Genomic DNA, 20,177 nt, shown 5'->3' with positions numbered 1-20,177 from the left:
CTTTCATACACGGGAAACTTGTTGCTTACACTTCTCTTCTCCTGGCTCAGCTTATACAGACTGCTGCAGGAAGCACAGCTGCTGCCAGATCCTGTAGTTACTGTTTGCATTCCTGCAAAACCCTTTAGTTTATCCAGCTGAGATGTGCTACCCAGCAGTAAATGTCCAGCTAGTGTTTTGTCACTATTTAGCTTCAGGGAATTTGATGTCAACCAGAAGCTGAGTCATGCAAATAAAAGATAAGGGATGGAAGGGGGAGACCAGAATGGGAAGACATTTCAACATAGAGTAGATCTGAGTATCATCTGCATAACAGTGAAGGATTTCTGAGTAAACACTAGGCCAGATTGTTTGCTTAAGCATTCCAGGTGCCATCCATTTAGTTTCAGATTGCAAAGCTGAGGTGTGTACCATGGACAGCAGCATTTGAAGGAAACTGATCTGAGTGAGTTAATCCAAAGTACCAGTCAATGCAGTGTTTAGATTATTGACTAGGTCAGCTGTCCTGATAACCAGTCTTGTAAAAGAGGAGAACAAATTACAGCATTAAAGAAATCAGTGTGGTTCAGAGATTTTAGATTTCTAGATCAGATTGTGCATTTATATCTCACTAAAGAATGAGGGATACAGACAAAAATAATACAGATTTGTAATCAGAAATTTGTAGGTCATTTTCAAGAATATCAAAATTTTAGAGGCATTCTGGCCAGAACTGCAAACAGGATCACGTGTTTGACCAAAGGCATGAGTGGGAAAATTCACCAATTAAGAGAAATAAAAGCAGTCCACAGTGGAGAAAAACCAAAAGCAAATTTACAGTGCAAGGAGTCAATATGAATGTTAAAATCACCAAGCAACAGCACTGGACAGGCCATAGTGCTTAGTGTTGTCTGTAGTTCAGACAGTTGAATATAAAGACAGGCAGGACTTAGAAGGATGACAAGCAAGCAAAATTAACAGACTGGGGCCACAGAGCTTAAGTAAGGTACTCAAAGAAGGTACAGAATAAATAGAGAGCTCCTTGATTATAAGACCATCAGAGTGTGGTTTGCCTTCAGAAGTAGAACCTGGAGCTCTTATGGGCCGGTGCTGTCAAGTAAGCCGAACCCTATGCAATGCTTAGTACGGTTTTGAGAAACAAATCCAAAAGTAAAAAAAATCAGGATAAAGTGCGCGGAAAGAGTTTGCCATAGCAAAGTGCTCAGCAGGGTGAGTGACTCCGATACCAAGCGTCGGGCAGTGAAGAGGACAGGTGCGAGGGATTAATTAGATGATAAGATTAATTAGGTGCCATGGTCGTAACAGGAGGGACAGTTTGATTTTATAAAATAAGCTCATTTGGTTGTTGCAAGATCTCGGTTGTGCACAGAATGTCATCACATCTATCAGTGCATGAAATTGTCTCAAATTGAAGGACTCTCTTCATGGCATTACACAATATTTACATATCAGTTAGAAATTTGGAATGTTTCTTTTTGGAAATGAAGCCGTTCCAGATCCAGACCAGTCTCTGGAAAAGAGCTCAGACCACAGCTCTGAGTGTCCCTGTCCTGCTATCTGTACTGTCTCTGGAAAAGAGCTCAAGAAGTTAATGATTAAACAATTAAAAGAAAAATACCACCATCAATCAATCAAGGTTTAATTAGAAGTGAAGAAGGACATAAATGTATAGGGATTAGATTAAGAACGATACAGCAACTCAATTGCTATTTAAAGTACAGTTTACAGATTGTGCGAAGGTGACACAAAGGATAGGAGATATTTAGCACTCTTCATGTGTGTTCTGAGCCAGCAGCTGTTTGGGTAATTGCAGGTATTTGCTGTGGTTGCCTGGGAGAAGAAGCTGTTACAAAAACTGTTGGTCTTGGTCTATATACTGGCATCGTTTTCTGGATGGTAGTAGAGAGAACATGTTGTGGTTAGGGTGACTGGGGTCCCTGAGGATAGACCTGGCCTTCTTGAGGCATCAAACAGAGTAGATATCCTCGAGGTTTGGTAGCGAGCAGCCAGTAGTGTTTTGAGACAGTTTCACCACCCTCTAGACCTTGCGCTCTCTGGGGGGGTGTAGGGGGGGGCAGTTACCATACCAGGCAGTGATAGAGCTAATTAGGATGTTTTCAGTGGTGTACCTGTAGAAGTTGAAAAGCATGCGTGACAGCAAGCTGAACTTCTTTAGTCTGCGGAGAAAGAATAGGCGCTGCCGTGCTGTCTTGGCAACATGGTTGGTGTGGTGGGGCCAGGTTAGATTGTCTGTGATGTGAAACTGTTGACTCTCTCCACTGCTGACCCACTGACATGAATGAGTGCTTCTTCTCTGGCTTTGAACTGTATTTAGCCCATCTGGGGCAGGTCATGGTGTGCTTTCAAACCATCTGTGATCAGTGTGCCACCCTCTTGGGAAGAGTGAAACTTCAAAACAATGCAAATGTCCAAGAGAGAGACACAGGAGACCCTTCAGGACTGTACACGGTGTGACAAGAAGAAAATCCTCTTGGCTCCAGACTTCATCAGAAATGACATGACTGCTTGGTCTTACCAGTAAGAAGGTTATGTGGTTTTTAAAACATTCCCTTTTTAAACATGATTCAGAATTGTATTTTATAAATTTAGAGTTGTCTTGAGTACTCTGTATTTGTCTAGGTGCAAGTATTCACCACTTAAACATGTTTGTCTTACATCCAGCAAAAAATTTTGAAATCAATGTTTATTAATTGAGCACCATTAATATAATAATAATACAGCAATTGCTTACACTTATATAGTGCTTTTCTGGACACTCCACTCAAAGCGCTTTACAGGTAATGGGGACTCCCCTCCACCACCACCAATATGCAGCCCCACCTGGATTCAAAATATCTTTGGTATGTAAAATTAAACCTTTTTCTTCAGTCTCATTATCTAAAAATGTTTAAACTGACCGGACAGACAGGAGAGATATCCAGGACTATCAACAGAGTTCAGTCAAGAATGAAAACAACAAACCTAGACTGAATAATACCACCCTGATCAGTCCCTCTCTCCTTATAATTGTACTGTCTTCATGCTCTGTTCACAAGACACAGGTCTCATCAGAAGGAAACAACACAAATGAAAAGGTCTGAGGGAAACATTACGGCTGAGACTCTGCGACTCATCACACCGTCTCTGGAAAAGAGCTCAGACCACAGCTCTGAGTGTCCCTGTCCTGCTCACTGTACTGTTTCTGCAACTGCACTTACATAAAAAACACAACGTTAATTATACTAAATAGATCAATACCTCTCTGGGCAAATTAAAACTCAATGACAGAAATGGAACAATAAACAAGATTCAAGCTCTGACTGTTCCCACCTGCTCTCCTGCCCTTGTTCACTGCTCAGACACAGGCTCAGCTCAGTGGGAATGTTGCTCTGCAGGCTGGGTGAGTCTGTGCTAAAAGAACAGGTATATTCAGGTAAAGTGAAAGAAGGAAGAGAACTTGGTCCCCGCAGCAGTGAACAGCAGTTACTGTAAATAAGATGGAGGATTAAACAGGATAAAAGACTTCACCTAATGAAGTCTTATAATAATACTTACAGCACATAATAATACTTACAGACCAGCTCTGAGACAACACAGTCACTGATCCAAGAGTTGATCTACTGTATATGCTGAAGAAGATTCAACTTAAAGTCTGAAGCTGCTGTGTGCTGGAGTGACAGTGCGATCAGGTTGGTTACAGCAGTGTGTGAGTGAACAGTCAGGTCAGCACTGAAGCAGAGACACTCCCCACTGTTGTACTACAGCTGGGTCATTCAGTATGAGTGTCTGTGTCAATGAAAGCTTACTATTCGAATTGTTGCAACTGTAGTTTAATGGTAAGGGCTGCCAGTTAGAATATGTCTTTATCTAAGATACGAAATCTGACCACAGTGTTTATTTTAGAGATGAATATTGTCCTATCAGAGTTGATTTTTAAATGTAAACCAACATCAAGGTTTTTTTGTTTAATTATTTGAAATACTAAATTTGAGATATTTGACTTTTTTCTATTTCCTACTGTAGATTATATCTGACTGATTTTTTAATGTAATTGATTAGTCCCATTCCAGTTTCTGTTTTTCTAAGTTGAAGTGTGACCAAACATTAATTGTTATTCTTACAAGTCAGAGAAAATTCCTGAATTCTGACTAATCTGAATTCTGAATTCTGAGATGAATTCTGATTAATCAGGTTATTTCTTTATATCAGAGATTATGACAGAGTCTTTCATTGTTTCAGGTATACTGTCTGACTAATCTCAGTGTTTCTGTACTGCAAGTATGAAGTCTGACAGTTCAGAGTAGCTCTCTGTGACTCTGTTGCTTTTCCTCCAGTCCTCTGCTTCAGTATCAGGTACAGTGAAGAGAGACTCTCTCATTTCATTAGCCATGTTTTTATATTACTGTAACAGAGGCTGTTTTCTGTGCCCTGGTCAAGCAGACAATATGAAGTCAGGTCTTTATTCATCTTACAATTGTTAAAATCACCCAGGATGAAACTGGGGAGTCTGGAGCTTATTTTTAAAAGGCCTTTTCTCACTCCTTATACATTTAACCATGTCTCGGTAAGGCTCTCCTCCTGTGTGCCCACTGGAATTCCTCATGGGCATGGAGCTGTTCAAGGGTGTTCCTTAGGGATCAGACATGTCTTCCCCTTTAACCCCTTCAGTCTCTGCCACACTCCTCCCCTTCTTCCTCATGTCCTTCTTGTTTCCTTCTTTAAACCACTGTGTTCATGATAATGTCCAGGATTGTCTGCAGGTTTAGCTCCAGTTGTTCAGTGATCATAGAGCCAAAATACTCTCCCATGTGCCTCAAATATCCACACTGTCCCCTTCAAGCTCTAAGCTCACACAGATGACAGTCCACAGGTAGTAATAATTGCTTACACTTATGTAGTGCTTTTCTAGACACTCCACTCAAAGTGCTTTACAGGTAATGGGGATCCCCTCCACCCACACCAGTGTGCAGCCCCACCTGGATGATACGACAGCAGCCATAGTGCGCCAGTACACTCCCCACACACCAGCTATCATTGGGGAGGAGGAAAGAGAAACCAATTCATAGATGGAGATCATTAGGTACCCATGATAGGTAAGGGCTAATGAGAAATTTGGCCAGGATGCCGGGGTTACACCCCTACTTTTTTTGAGAGATTCCCTCGGGTTTCTAATGACCACAGAGAGTCAGGACCTCAGTTTTACATCTCATTCAAAGGACAGCACTTGATTTACAGTATAGTGTCCCCATCACTATACTGGGGCATTAGGACCCACATGGACCACAGGGTGAGCGCCCCCTGCTGGCCCCACTAACACCTCTTCCAGCAGCAACCTTAGTTTTTCCCAGGAGGTCTCTCATTCAGGTACCGACCAGGCTCACACCTGCTGAGCTTCAGTGGGTTGCGAGTTGTGAGTTGCAGGGTGCTATGGGTGCTGGCATTGTGAGATAATCCTCACAATAACTAACAGCATAAACAGACTTTATGACTTTTAAGGAGTCACAGGGAGAACAAACCTATTCAGTCTCCTAAGTGCTGCAGACATGCAGTGAGACCTAAACACACACGTACCCCAAACACAGATGGTATGATTTACACATCACTGTTCAATAAGCACATAGTGTCTGTCTGAATAAACATTCTTGTGCAGTGTTACCAGAATCATTCAGTTTTAACCCCTCATGATGGGAAAACATGTAGGGAAACTGTTAACATGAGAGTTAAACCACAGCTTATGTTCTGGATTATTTCTTTCCTTACAGACAGACCTCAATAAAGTAAGATAACTTTATTGGCCATATACAATTTCTTGCATTAGGAATGTGTCTTTTCACATACTGTACCCCAGCTTGCTCTCCATGAAACACACAGACAGGGAGAGAAGTTTGGGGTTAGAGCACAGGGTCAGCCATTTATACAGAGAAGAATTTCTTTGCCAGCCGGAGGATTCAAACCAGCAACCTTCCAGCCATAGGCTCAGATCCTGAGCCACAGAGCCATCGCTCCACCCAATGTGTCAGATTCAACCAGCAGAGCAGCACAATGACATTGATCTCCACTAGCTCTGCTCAAGGCTCAGCCATTCCTCCTGCTCTTCTCACATTGTAGACAGATGACTGGAGGAGCCCAGGACAGAGTCTGGTGATACAGTGATTGTGGACACGTCTAAGGCAGAGGCTAAACTCCAGTCTACAGCTGATAGCTTAGGCCTGTGGTGCTCAGATCATTTCCTTCACCAATATGAATAAAATAAAAGAAATGGTCAATAGCAGTACAAGAACACTCACAGCCCTAAAGCCATAATCACCAATAGCACTACAAGAACACTCACAGCCCTAAAGCCATAATCACCAATAGCACTACAAGAACATTCACTGCAAACCATTTACAGATGTTTTATAGAATCGGTCCTTACATTCAGCATTCTGGTTTAGGTCTCTTAACAAAGAGCAGAATAGGTTGTGTCTCTCAGTGGTGTCTCTCAGTAATAGAATAGTGAGCACTAGACAAAAAAAACTCAGTTTTAAAAACTCAGCTAACAGAAAGGTCTTTTGAATTCAATAATGATTTAATAAGGATACAATGAGAAGCTCCTTAGTTCACATCTTCAGTTTTCAAAAATATCGACACAGCTATGAGGTATCAGGACATGCTACTTACATTCTTCTTAGAAAGTACAATTGTTTGCTAAAGTTCCCTCTCAAGAGGCTAAAATGGCAGCTCTTGTGGTGTATTAAGATACTGCAGACAGATGTCATTTCACATCCCCCTGCCTCTGGACAGGCTGAGAAAGCAAACAGCTGGCGTTGTCTAGGCAGTCAGGTGACTTGAAAAATAAGACTCTGTATCTCGGGAATGAAATCAGCTTGAAAGCTACTTTCAACACACAAGCTGGCACAAAGAGAGCAGGAATGAGGCTGGTTTGCTTCTCCTGCCCTGCTGTAGGGGGGCTGAGTGATGTCACACTCATGAAAAAACAAGGCGCTAAACAATATCTTGAGAACGAACAAATGCTGCTTCAACAACACAAACTGGTACAAATGCAGAACTAATGAATGTGGGGGGTTTCATTGTGTTGTTTGTGAGGGAGCAACTTCACAGAGTTTAAGGATTCAAATTTACCATAACATGTATTTTACTATTTAATATGATAATTATACTTATTTTGACTCACAACTAACAATAATAATGTTATTAACCTGACCACTTAATACATTTGACTGACAGGAATTTAGTATTCATACCTGACTGCCGCAACCTCCAGTGTACACAGTTTATACACTTTTAAACAAAGCCAAACCAATGAAGCGATAACATCCCTAAATATAAACTTAGTGACATTACTCAAAGGGCTAACCCAGACTGGTAGGTTTGCTTCATAATGAGACAGGACAACAGGAGGGTTTCCAATCAATCCAAATGAGTTAAAACTAAAACATCACTAAATCCTCACCATTACTGGGGTCAGTGTAGGCTGCTCCTGAGACAGTGCTGTACCAGCTCACACTGTGAGCACCTGTGTAGAAGGGGAGGCTCAGTCTGTATGCTCTTTCTCTTTCAGAGGTGTTACAGGTTGTTGGTCCAGCTGCTCCTGTAGTTGTGTCCCCTGGTGAAGATGCTGTCCTGCCCTGTTACCTCTTACCCAGCATCAGCGCAGAGGACCTTGATATCAGGTGGTTTAGAGAAGATCATACAGCCCCAGTGTGTCTGTACCAGAACCGCAAGTGTAACTCTGACACACAAGACCCAGCCTACAAGGGAAGGGTAAAGCTTTCCTCCAATGAGCTCTCCAGAGGCAACGTGTCTTTAACACTGAGAAACATCACTCGCTCTGATCACGGAAAGTACAGATGTATGGTCCTGTCTGATGTCATGGATGATAACACTGTTATTGACCTGTCTGTTAGAGGTGAGTGTTTAAAATGTAATTAATCATTTTCCACAAAATAATTGTTGTGCTGCATAATAGCAATTCTATAAAACATTTGTATGATAACAAGTCCATGACAATGTGAATGTATTGAATATCACTGATAGATGCTATACAGTATGTAATGGTAAAGGTAACTTCCACTGAGGAGCACTTCAAACATAGTCTGACAAAGTTGACATTAATAAGAAACCTGTCTGACTATGATCCCAGCAGTGACAAATCACATGACAAACATCTCAGATCATACAGATGCAGCCATTCAAAATGGGTGAGGTATTTCGCGGCATACCCCGGTGGGCGTGTCGCGGTATCACGCAGTATCACGCGGTGTCACGTGTGTCACATGACTAACTATCCGGCGTCGCCTTGTAAAACCGCCAGGGTTTAACCTCTCATGTACAGCATTTGAGCCTTTAATTTTGAACTGTGTATTACAGCATGTTAATCATCAGTCATTAAAATGTTGGTATATATTATGAAAGCAAGATTGCTCAGTTGGACAGAAGTACACAACCTACCTTTATCAGAAATATTTATGCATCAAAGCCTTTACTGAAGATATTACTAATAGTATTGATAATGGATGACTTTGGACAAGCTGTATACTCAAAGTATAATTTCTTTAGCACATTTGTACAAGCACTTGGAATCTGTCCAAGCCATACTTTGTCAGGCATTTTGTTTTACTTCAACGGGGCATAAAAACTTCCTTGCTTTTAACAGGGCGTTTCATAATTTCTAGCTACGAAAATGATTTAAAATGCGACACCTATCATTCAACTAGAGCTTAAAATATCACAAGGAAAAATACACACCGGTATTCCATTTCTCCCTAAACATTGTAAGCTTCGAAGTCTTTAACTAACGTGATACCGGAGTCAACAAGCATACTTTTAGAATTTGATTAAAAGGTAATATAATATGGAATCGCGTATCTAAAGAATTTAATAACAGTATGATTATATCCGTGTACTGCGACAGGGCTGTGTAGGGCTGTTTCGCCTGCTTGTTCATGCAAGCTGTCTTGTAGCCTACTGGTCTAGGTGCGTGACTACCAACTGGCAGGTTGTGTGTTTGAATCCAGCTGGTGCTGGACTTTTCTTTTAACAAACATTTCTTCGAAAAAATAGGTAAGCGATATTATGGACAATCAATTGACTTTTATATTTCAAAATATCGCAACATGATCGATATTTGCGATATTTTGAATATATCTTCCCTTCTGACAGCGGTTCCTGCTTCTATTGTGTGTGTGTGTGCAACAGTAAATTTTTATAGAGAAATGGAGGCTGGACAGTATGCGTTACAATATAAACATTTATATTGATTTAAATCGTGTTCTGATTTAAATCGCAAACGCGTGTTTAATTATGTGTTTTTTAATCATGATCAGGCTAATGCATTTCTACATTTTCTGTATGAACCAGCTTAGAGGTTCATACAGAAAGACAGCTTGTGTTTAAATTGAGTGTAAGGTAATTTATGCTTCTAAAGTCATGGTCAGTATTGTTGTACTGTGCTGTACTGTGTCACAGTATTTTATAGCGTTTTTATTGCGTTATTAAATCCGGTGGCGCTGTGTTAGTTTCCTGACTCACTTAAACTGCGACACTGATCATTCATCTCTAAAAAAACTTTATTTTATATAGCGTTTTAAGCGAATAGGTAATTAGATTGCTCATAAACCTAATCACTTTTTCTACATAAACACAGCGAGATTGCTCTCTGAAAATGCTTTTCCTTTATTTTTAAAGTAGGCTCAGATTTCAACTATAGATCGTATTATTATAAACTTTCTTGGAAAAATGTATTTTATGTAAACCATGTTTGCTATTAATTCATTTAGGGCTAAAATACGTTCATTGTCTTCTAATCGAGTCGAGTTGACATTGGAAGCCTGCCACACCCGGACCGTTAAACCAACGCATTAGCACGTCAAAGCCCATTGAGCCAGTATTGGCTTTAGTATCCCCCCCTTCTCCCCTCAATTCAATTCAATTCAATTCAAGGTGTTTTATTTGCATGACAGATGGGTACAAGCAGTGTTGGGTACTGTATGTATATTGTAACGCTTACGGCAGACAGGCACTGTGTAGGAGCCGGCGCACCAGAGCAGCGCCTGCAATTTTTATATTTATAACTTAGTTTTTAAAATTAGTCAAGCAATACGAAGCATCTCCTTTTACTTAGTGCCTGAGCATACTGCAACGCGTGTGAAGCCCATAAACGATATTAATTTTGGAACTTAAACATACAGTATATGGCTGGTCTCGGTACTTTAAAGAAAACATACACACCAGTATTCCATTTCTCCCTAAACATTTTAAGCATCGAAGTCTTTAACTAACGTGATACCGGAGTCAACAAGCATACTTTTAGAATTTGATTAAAAGGGAATATAATATGGAATCGCGTATCTCCAGAATTTAAAGACCAGACAATCGCAAACTCGTTTTCAATAAAATTATTTTATTCATTCAGCAGTTTGTGAGAGGGACATCCAGCAGGGAGAGACACACACACCGGTTTTCATTGACAACATTGTTTTTTTTTCAATTCCTCTTGTCTAACAGGAATGTTTTGTTTGTGGACAGACTGTTAGACAAGAGGAAAAGACCGCCTCCTCCTACGAAGCATTTCGTTGATCCGATCACGAATTCTTTTCCAGTCGTACGCAGCAAGGGTTAAGAATCTCCGATTCACCATCGTACTAATGGTTTCCCGGAGATTGGGTTAAAATAAAACAAAAAACATACTAACAACTGTGCCATCCTACTCCTTAGTTAATACATTTTATTATTCATAAACAGTTAACATTGTTTAATATTTACACGAGCAAAATATTTTGAATTATATTTAACCCTATTTTTTCTTCAGTTTTGTATTTAACTTATTATATGATAGTCAGACTTAATGCATATTTGAACAATGAAAATATATTTTTACAAGATTTTACATTAAGCACTTAAAATTAATATGGTTAATAATAGTAAACTGTAACATGCTGTAACAAGATCGGTTACAAGAAGAAAATGCTTTCAGAGAAAATGTTTCAACCAAACCTGTTTCCACACACCCCGCCCCCACTACCATTAGAATATACACAAACATTTTAGCGTTTCATTCTGAGCAGAAGACCCTCACACCTGAAGAGTGCTGGCTGTGACGAATTAAACCGGTTTTACAGGTTTCAATCACAGACCATGTGACATGGGACTCAGTAAACTACAGTAACACCGTATTTGATAACGCTTTAAAAACGCTATAAAATAATGGGACTTGGCACAGAACAAGTTTACAACACAGTACAAAGATAAATGCTGACCATGACTTTAGAAGCATAAATTGCCTTACACTCAATTTAAACACAAGCTGTCTTTAGCCCTCTAAGCTGGTTCATACAGAAATGTAGAGATCCAGGCTCAGAACACACAGCTTCATTAGCGAATACATATGCAGGACAACTAGAGAAGACGTTTTACAGAGGGTGGATTTTTAGAAACATCCCATCAGACATCCCATCATATTCACAACGTGAAATCTAGAAAATAATATTACGTAACCAAAATCCGCAATATGGAAACAGAACCTGTGTAATTGTTGATAGATGATGTACTCGTAACATTTTTTCAAGACGAACTACAACATTTAAAAAATGACTTGTATGTACTTGATATCTCTAATCAATCCACGGGTCCCAGCACAAAACGAAAGTAAAACGCATACCGTTTCTCGCTTCTTATTGCTCAAAAGTAATTTGACCGTATGAAATGCATAATATAAACCTAGAAACATATACGTGAGCAGTACTTAAGCACTGTAGTATCGGTGTTAAGACATACCTCTCAAATACTGTAAATCAAGTTAAAAATATCTCAAGACCGATTCTGGTCGTAATGAAACCATGCAAGGGAGTTTTTATGTCCGTTGCAGTTCTTTTGCAACATGAATATAATTGTATCGTTATTAATTTCTTGAGATACGCGATTCCATATTATATTCCCTTTTAATCAAATTCTAAAAGTATGCTTGTTGACTCCGGTATCACGTTAGTTAAAGACTTCGAAGCTTACAATGTTTAGGGAGAAATGGAATACCGGTGTGTATTTTTTTCTTTAAAGTACCGAGACCAGCCATATACTGTATGTTTATGTTAAGATTTCCCTTCAGTGGTAAAATTAGATATGAATATTCAATACTTAAACGGGCACAGTTAAGACATTAAATATACATATACATATTGTATACAGTACAGTTTGCATACGGTAATATAATTATGTTACGCGATTAAAAAATAAATAAATAAAACTGGAAGGTCCAGCACCACCATTATGTTTATATGGTTGTTTTTGTTGGTTGGTTGTTATTATGGTTATTAATAATACGATCTATAGTTGAAATCTGAGCCTAAATAAAAAGAAAAAGCAAGTGATTAGGTTTATGAGCAATCTAATTACTTATTCGTTTAAAAAGCTATATAAAATAAAGTTTATTATTAATTTGCTGGACAGAGCGGTGGACATTATTATGCATGAGACAAAGATAACGATCCTGATCAGTTTAGAAATCTGTGTACGCTGTAAGGTTTTTACTTCTTAAACTTTTAAAATACACGTTTTGAATAGAAAGAAATCCTCTTCCTGGTATAGCACACCAGCACGTCTTTTTTGTCCAATCAGAGGGGTGTCAGATGGTGTCAGCCAATCACCATTCTGCGTTGGGTAGCAACGGGTGACTGTTCTCAGGCGGAAGATGTAAGCAGCTTAATGTTCGTGTTAAATATTTTTTTTAATTCAATTAAACGGGCACAGTTAAGACATTAAATATACATATACATACTGTATACAGTACAGTTTGCATACGGTAATATGTTTATGTTACGCGATTAAAAAATAAATACATAAAAATGAAAAGTCCAACACCAGCTGGATTCGAACACACAACCTACCAGCTGGTAGTCACGCACCTTGACCAGTAGGCTACAAAACAGCTCGCATGAACAGACAGGCGAAAGAGCCCTACATAGCTCTGCCGCAGTACACTGATATAATCATACCGTTATTAAATTCTTTAGATACGCGATTCCATATTATATTCCCTTTTAATCAAATTCTAAAAGTATGCTTGTTGACTCCGGTATCACGTTAGTTAAAGACTTCGAAGCTTACAATGTTTAGGGAGAAATGGAATACCGGTGTGTATTTTTCCTTGTGATATTTTAAGCTCTAGTTGAATGATAGGTGTCACATTTTAAATCATTTTCGTAGCTAGAAATTATGAAACGCCCTGTTAAAAGCAAGGAAGTTTTTATGCCCGTTGAAGTAAAACAAAATGCCTGACAAAGTATGGCTTGGACAGATTCCAAGTGCTTGTACAAATGTGCTAAAGAAATTATACTTTGAGTATACAGCTTGTCCAAAGTCATCCATTATTAATACTATTAGTAATATCTTCAGTAAAGGCTTTGATGCATAAATATTTCTGATAAAGGTAGGTTGTGTACTTTTGTCCAACTGAGCAATCTTGCTTTCATAAAATATACCAACATTTGAATGACTGATGATTAACATGCTGTAATACACAGTTCAAAATTAAAGGCTCGAATGCTGTACATGAGAGGTTAAGCTCCCCCTGGCGGTTTTACAAGGCGACGCTGGATAGCTAGTCACGTGACACACGTGATACCGCGTGATACCCCGGTGGGCGTGTTGCGGTATGCCGTGAAATACCTCACCCATTTTGAATGGCTGCATCTGTACAAATGTCAATTTTTTTTGTAGATTTAAAGGTGTTCTCTGTTTTCAAAGGATAGGTTCTTAATTGGCATAATGATTTGGTATTGATTTTGTATCGTTGTATTATAAAGTTTGTGCTTTCTGTGTTTATATCGTATTGTGAACTTATTTTTTAAACAAATGCTTACAAAGGCAAACACGGCACACATCTGTTTATACCAGTGGTGAATTGTACATTTTTATTAAGTACAAGCTACTGTGCACTTCTGGGAGTATAACAGGTTCGATATAAAGTGGCAAAAATATAAAAGGGGAAAATACCCCAGACTGCGTGTAAAGCCCTCGTTGTGACTTTTTTAGATTAAAATGGTGTACTGTGCACGAAATGTTGCAGAAACACAATCTGATATTTTGATAATTATTATTTTAATAATTTGATCAAATTGAGGCCCAGGATCCAAATCTTCAGTTCTGATTTTTTTAAGTGATATCTTTCCTTCCTGTCGTGGAAGTCACACGATGTGAGCAATTGTTTTTTTTACGTTGCGATCCAAAGAGCCTCAGACGCACTGTAACCAAACCAGGATGGATTCTGCTGGGAGCCGGACTGAGCTCATTCTCACTCCCTGTGCTAAAAACAGAATAAGCTCTTCCCCGAACATCGTCTACAGTTGCTGGATGGTGCTCTGCGTCTTACTGCTCTGGCAATTACTTTGACGAAAGACAGATCACTTGTGCGCTTTTAACCTTCTCGCAGCTACGGGCGAGACTGACGCTCACGAGATGAAGGCACCCGCTGGAACACATTCTCTAACTTTCACAATCGCGACAGACTTCGCTGTGTCAGTGTTCTGTGTAAAACGTCGGTTTGAACATCATGGGAGCTGTTTTTAATAAGCTGCTGAGAAAAGAATATTTTAATCTTCCTGCTGTCAGTAGTATTGTGAATATAGTTGACCCTTACCTGAATGAAAACAGGATGTAAAGGAAGGGTTTCAGAAATCAAACAAAGCTTTATTCCCGTGCTTACAGTCTGGGTAATGGGAGACTGCGCTGTTCTGCTTCCTATGGTCATATACGGGTTTTTCGCATGAAGCCGTATTGAACAGTATTTCTCGCGTTGTGAACGTGTGCACACAGCGGTCCCCCGGGTTCCAGTTCGTGCGTAATTACGCATCGATGAAAAACCGGAGGTGGAAAAAGGGTGTGGAAATATCCACAAGTCGTGGTCTTTAAAATGCATTTGGTTTGACGGCGTTCTGTGCTTCCATTGCGAAGATATGGACAAAAGAATATTCGTGCTTGGTCAAAAAAATGTCATAAAACCGAAAAAGTAAAGGCTGAGAAATCATCCACAATGTATTTTATACACAAAGCAAGTGTTTTTGTAACTCTAAGAGGTTTCGTGAAAGCGCTACAGGCGTGCCAAAATCGTTTTCGAACTTCGAGCTAACTTTACCCCGGTATTGAGAAGAGGATCATGGTGACACTCAAATCACCTGTCTTTGCTTCTTTCGAGAACTAATGGCTTATTGAGGTGCAAACATCGGTTCAAATCAAGACTCTCTGATACTGCAGTTGCTTCTTTGAGAGTTTCTTCAAATCTTTCAACTGAACGTCGATATCGAGGGATATTAACGGTAAAATCTTACTGATTTTGGTTTTCTTTTGATCGAAATTGTATTAAAATTTGAGCCTCTTTCACAGTTGTATAATATTTTCCCCTGCATCCTCAGATAAAAATTCTAAATACCACAAAGTTACAATATATGGAATAGCATTTATTTTTAATTGTATTTTAACATTTGCATTTATTTAGAGCTACATTTAGTGCTAGATAAAGATAACATTACTAATATTGATGGAGTAGAAATGTAAGATGAATTTTTGAGCTAAAAGTCCTTAAGCGCCTCCTGTAACAGCTAAGGACTCATAGCAAGATTATTTTTTTTTCAAACCCAAACTTTGCTATTGCATTGCGCGTTATGTAAACACGACCAGTTCCGGTTTCTGGTGAGTGCATTTTTTTCAAACTGAAATTCACAAGAACAGTTTTCAAGATGCGCCATGTCCCAAAACCGTTTATCAGGACTACTATTAATATCAGGTGAAAGCAGTACAAAACATAAATTTAGCCAAAATATTAAGAGACTATTGTCTGTCAGCTACTAAGCCATGTTCAGCCAACGCTAGAAATATTGCTGCTCTCCTACAGTAGCAAAAGACCGCCAACCCGACTTAGAAACAGAACACAAAGGCACAAACCGACGGAATTGGGATTCGAACACACGCGTGCAGAGCCCAATAGATTAGCATTGCAAATCCGTGCCAAAACTATTGAGATACATCAGAATCGTACCTGAATGTGGCTTGACTTCTTTGGATTTTAGGAAATTTATTTCAGCGTGTTTATTTTTTCTGCCTGTGATCTCGGAAAGAAAGACCCACTACCTGTTCACCGAAATATTCCTGGAGTTTGCTGTGGTTTAAGAGGAGTGTATGAAGGTAATAAAGGAGGGAGGACACGCGAATTGTATAACCGCTGAACTCGGACATACAGCGTCCCCAGCCTTTGCTGGAGATTAACAGTTCAGAAAACGGCTGTCTCGAGCAGAAACTGATCTCCCTGCTTCAGTTAAGGTTATTGGAATCAAAGGTTACTGTGGGGTTTAGCGCTTATATCTCTCTTCTCTGGCTAAACAGAGAAGTTTAAGTTTTCTACTGTAAAGTATAGAAATAGACAAAAAAGCTAAAATACTTCAGGAAGGCCTAGCAGATGGGAAAGTTTATAAAATGTTCTGTAAATCAATTTCCCTCGATTTCCGAACTCTCTGTTCGAGCTCTGATATAATCTCTCTGCTCCTGCCGCTGTCACTGGGAGAGTGACTGCATTCCGTAGAGCTACAGGTTGATTTCACAATGCCACGTTTAATTAAATAAAGGAGAAACCGCAGGGACAACAGATATGTTTTAATAAATCTTCTTCTGGTTTTATATTTCGGTCTTTCACATTTGAATACATACTTTGCAGTAAATCTTTCCTCGATTACAGGCAACCCAAACTTAAGGCAGAATCAAAGCCTATTTGACTTTCTGCTAATCACATTGAAGTGTTCACGAAGCATTTCCCTGCCCATCATGTGCCAGCAAACCGGTTTATCCGTTTTCCTCTCCTGTCATTGTCAGCGAGCACAACAAGACGGGAAAATGAAAGACAGAGAAAAGCTATTAGCTGTCAGGAGTGGGATTTGAAAACACACCTCTATTCAGAGACCAGAACACCCAAGCAACAGGGAGTATGAGTCTTTGCATGTGGTGCCTTAGACCACTCGGCCATCCTGACAAATTCCACCGTTGTAGGATTAACGGTTTTGGAGCATGTACTATATTGTTAATACTCTTATTTAAATAAGCTTAAATTCGCATACTGTTATTCAGAGAGCGCAACCAGTCTGACCCCCTACAACTTTCTGTGCCCGCTGAGTAAATCTTAAAACAGCTGCAGCCAGAGTAGCCGTAATGGCAACACAGTGCTTGAAGTCCAGCTATTCTTATTTCTTCTGCAGAACCACTGGTATCGGAATATACTGATCCGCATAAGAAGCGCTTTCGGTTTCTGATCGTTTTTATTGAGCGCTGCTCTAAACTTTACATTTGCTCGTACTAGTTTTTCCCATGAAAAAAGACATTTCCCTCGTTACATGATTTCACTTTTTTTTCTTTTCAACAAGTAGAAAGAAATAAAATATAATTCCATATAAGAAACACAGGATGGATGGTTGGTGGTCTAAGGCGTTGCGTTTAGGTTGCAGCTTTTCCTGGAGACCTTTGTTTAAATCCCACTTCTGACAAAGTAGAAATGATAAAATCCCTAGGTAGAAAGCATCTTGCATTTCACGTTAATTACTGTTAATTGCCTCAGTGGTTGCCTCGGTGAATGATGGATCTTCTCTCTTGCAGGGTGACGGTGGGTGGTATAGTGGTGAGTATAGCTTCCTTCCAAGCAGTTGACCCGGGTTCATTTCCCTGCCAACACAGTGGTGAGTGTTTGTAAATGCTGTCATGAGCCTAGGAATGTGACCAGCAAGGCAATCTTCTTCAGAGAGGGAGTCTCCCACGCACAGCTTTTCTTCATCAAAAGCGGAGACAAAAGAAAAAGACTTCAAACTGAAATTAATTACTTCTTGATCATTTATGAGCATCTTTAAAATGCTGAGAGAAGGCGAAAATGTATTTCGAAATGAGGAAATGTCTGCTGACATTAAACACAGCTCCTCTTTAGAACAGTGCTAAGTACCCCTGTTTGTTGTGCGGCAGAACGGGGTACGTTTTTGTTACAGGGCCCTGGTTTATTTTTTAGAATAGTTGAATCATATTGAAATGTTAAACAACGGAGACAAAGGTGCTGACCAGGATGGCCGAGTAGTTAAGGCGTTGGACAAGATCCAATGGACAAATCTTCACGTGGGTTCAAGCCCCACTCCTGATCGGGTCTTGTAAGTATTTTGAAGTGAGAGATAACTTTGAAGATTTACACTCTATTTAAATGTCATTTTACTTAATTTCAGTTCTCTTCACTCCCTGGGATAACTGAACTCACAATCGCATACTGAAGGCTTTACGTACATTATCTGTGATACAGCTTCTAATAAAGACGGAATGAAACTGTATTAATAATAAATGACATTGTTTTAAATAAATGTGTATTGATAAACTTCATAATTAATAAAAGTGGTGTGACAGGAAAATATTACAATATTAAATATGATATTCCAAGCAACTGATGCGTAAATTAATTATGTCATGACAGTTTTATTCCCACTATAAAGGGTAATATTCTAATTTGATCCAGTGTTCCGCTTAGTTTGCTTCTGAATTTCTTCATTTCAGTCAGTCCTCTATTTCAGTAACCTCTAGAGGGCGCAGGATTGGGTTCCTTGAAGTTAAGAACAGGTTAATTAAGGAGCTGCGGGCTGAGTTCGTTGTAGTCTTAAATTCAAGAATTCTTCGATTTTGAAAAAAGACAGGTATGTTTTGTGTCTCATGGTGATCCTCTTCTCGATCCAAATGAAAGGTTTAATATGATCCCTTTTGAAAAAAATAAGTCAATTTCCGGCTGGAGTGATTGATGCCCCATCAAACATTGTGTAATATTCCTGGACGTTTATACAGTAGAATCCTGGTTCGTGTCTTAAATTCAAGGTAAACAAGACTAAGGAAACAAGTTGGAAACTTGATGTTAAAGTGGGATTTAAATCACCCGGAACATAACACTACATTGGGCAGTATGTGTGAGGAAACAACTCCTGTCATCCCTTCGATAGCTCAGTTGATAGAGCGGAGAACTGTTGTGGAAACAGTGTTGAATCCTTAGGTTGCTGGTTTGACTCCGGCTTGTAGGAAGGTGCCTTTTGTGTACTTTAATCAAAGACAATAAATAATGTTCACTCAGACGTTGATCAGAAGCTCAATAAACGACGAAGCAGAGGCTCCTGTTCCGAATTCCCCTCACGTCTGATGGTCTTGTTCTGACTGAGATCAATCTAAAGTGGTACAAAGGATTTTAACAAATCTGTTCTTTGAATTCAGGGACTGCTCTGTCTGCTTTGTAATTCAAAAATAGATGCAAATGTCAAGTTTTTTGTAGATAAAAAGTGTTTTCAAAAGTTAGGTACTTAATTGACTTTATGATTTGGTTTTGATTTTGAATCGTTATATTATTAAGTTTGTGCTTTCTCTATTTTTATCGTATTGTGAACTTATTTTTTAAACAAATGCTTGCAAAGGCAAACAGGACACACAGTACAAGCTACTGTGCACTTTTGGGAGTATAACAGGTTCGATATAAAATCGCATAAATGTAAAAGGGGAAAATACCCCAGACTGTGTGTAAAGCCCTCCTTGAGGTAGGCTGTTGTTCTTTTGTTAGATAAATACGACGTACTTTGCACAAAATGCCGCATAAAACAACCTGATATTTTAATAATTATTATTTTATAATTTGATAAGTGTGAAGCCCCGGATTCAGTTCCCGTTATCTTCAGTCCTGATTTTTTTTAAACATGAGATCTTCCCTTCCTCTAGTTGAAGTCACACGATGAGAACGATTGTTTTTTCACATTGCGATCCAAACAGTCTGACAGTGACCAAACCAGAACGGATTCTGCTGGGAGCCGAACTGAGCTCATTCTCACTCCCTGTGCTGAAAACGGAATTAGCTCTTCCACGAGCACCGTCTACAGCTGCTGGATGGTGCTCTACGTCCTGCTGCTCCAGCAATTATTTTGACGAAAGACAGCTCACACGTGCGCTTCTAACCTTCTCGCAGCTACAGGCAAGCTACAGGCAAGACTGAAGCTGGCGATATGAAGACCCTCTGGTACACCTTATCTAATTTTCATAATCGCGATAGACTTCTTAAAAACAGTAGCTATAGCCCTGAAAAAAGCATTACCTTTATCAGTTTTTACATTGACTCAAAATCGATTTTTTGATAGGTTCAATGTATA

The 20,177-nt window shown here is 39.4% G+C and overlaps 1 long non-coding RNA gene across 1 annotated transcript; it reads left to right on the top strand.

The window, feature by feature from the left end:
• The first annotated feature begins 4,020 nt into the window (after positions 1 to 4,020).
• On the top strand, positions 4,021 to 8,000 carry LOC148663539 (uncharacterized). Its single transcript, XR_015936430.1, has 2 exons — positions 4,021 to 4,353; positions 7,562 to 8,000. It is a non-coding gene; the product is annotated as an uncharacterized LOC148663539 (long non-coding RNA).
• Positions 8,001 to 20,177: the final 12,177 nt, after the last annotated feature.

Source organism: Lepisosteus platostomus, chromosome 5 (assembly GCF_059453375.1).
Source record: "Lepisosteus platostomus isolate fLepPlt1 chromosome 5, fLepPlt1.hap1, whole genome shotgun sequence".
In the NCBI taxonomy this organism is placed as follows: Eukaryota; Metazoa; Chordata; class Actinopteri; order Semionotiformes; family Lepisosteidae; genus Lepisosteus; species Lepisosteus platostomus.
This window is presented reverse-complemented; position numbering and strand designations above follow the sequence as displayed.